Raw genomic sequence first — 1,525 nt, forward strand, 5'->3', positions numbered from 1 at the left:
AAGCAAAGGTAAGTTAACATTCACTTTACTTAGAATATCAAAAATGTCCTTAAATGACTTATCCTGCTTGCTTTTGGCAAGTCTTCCAGGGAATGGTATTGGTGGAGTATAAGGCTTCTCGGCCTTGTGAAGATTTGGTGCTTCAAATGAGGAATTGGCAGGGCTTGGTTCCTCATTTGGTTTCTCATTTTCTCCTTGAGTAACCCCTACATTCACATGATCAAATTCATTAGTAACTTCATTGCCAACTCTATTATCTATCACCTTACCATTTCTGAGTGTAATGATTGCTTTGGCTTGCTCTTGGTTCCTTTGGAGTATCACGGGTTGGCTTGGAAACTTTCCAACTTCTCTTTGGTTCAAGGCATCCGCAATCTGTCCCAATTGTGTCTCCATTTTGGTTAGGGCAGCCGAATGTTGTTGGAAAGTGCTATTGGTAGCTTGTTGGAATTGCAAGGTGTTTTGAGCTAACAACTTAACCGTATCCTCAAGTGTAGTGGCCGGTTTTGGTTGGAAGTTTTGGAATTGATTTTGATTTTGATTGTTGTTCCTCCATGAAAGATTGGGATGATCTCTCCAACTTGGGTTATATGTGTTTGAATACACATCATTCCTTGGCCTTTGATTGTAAGAATTCATGAGGTTCACTTGCTCTTGGACAAATTCGGGGTAGGCTTCCTTAGATGGACATTGATGAGTAAGGTGGTTTGGTATGTTGCAAATGGCACACACCTCATTTGCTTTTGGCACCATGTTGAGCACGGCTTCAAGCTTTTTTTCTAGGTTAGCTACCTGCAAGGAAAGTTCATGATTAGAGTTTGTTTCATATACTCCAACTTTCTTACCCCTTAAATCTTTGTGTTGAGCATTAGACCCCAACATCTCATAAATGTTATATGACTCTTGAGCATTCTTTTTCTTCAAAGCTCCACCTGCTGCATTATCAACAGTGGATTGACATGTTTGGGTTAGTCCATCATAGAAAATTTGCATTTGTAAATGAAAAGGTAACCCATGGTGTGGACATTGCAACAAAAGGCCTTTAAAACGCTCCCAACACTCATTGAAAGGTTCTCCATCATCTTGTTTGAAGTTGAAGATTTGTCCCCTTAATGTGGCTGTCTTTTGGGTGGAAAAAAACTTCTCCAAGAACTTCTTAGCCACGGCATCCCAAGTGATGAGGGAACCCGGTGCTAGAGTCATCAACCAACTCTTGGCCCTATCTTTCAATGTGTAAGGGAATACTCTCATCCTCAAATTTGCTTCACTTACTCCCTGCAAAGGTAAACCACTTACAACGTTATAAAATTCCTTAACATGAGCTAAAGGATCTTCATTAGGTAAGCCATAAAAAGAGGGAAGCATATGGAAATGTGAAGATTTAAGATCATAGTTTCTAGCTTCGGTGGGCAGCAAGATGCATGAAGGAGAATTTGGTATGATTGGTTGAGCAAAGTCTTCCAAAGCTCGAAGCTCATCTTGGTTGACCGCCATCTCTTCTTCTCTTTCCCAATTAATGTGCTTA

General features: G+C 40.4%; 1 pseudogene; it reads left to right on the plus strand.

Moving 5' to 3' along the window:
* Window positions 1–1,009: 1,009 nt before the first annotated feature.
* LOC126584021 (small nucleolar RNA R71) lies at window positions 1,010–1,120 on the plus strand (annotated as a pseudogene).
* The last annotated feature ends 405 nt before the right edge of the window (window positions 1,121–1,525 follow it).

Source organism: Malus sylvestris, chromosome 9 (assembly GCF_916048215.2).
Source record: "Malus sylvestris chromosome 9, drMalSylv7.2, whole genome shotgun sequence".
NCBI lineage: Eukaryota > Viridiplantae > Streptophyta > Magnoliopsida > Rosales > Rosaceae > Malus > Malus sylvestris.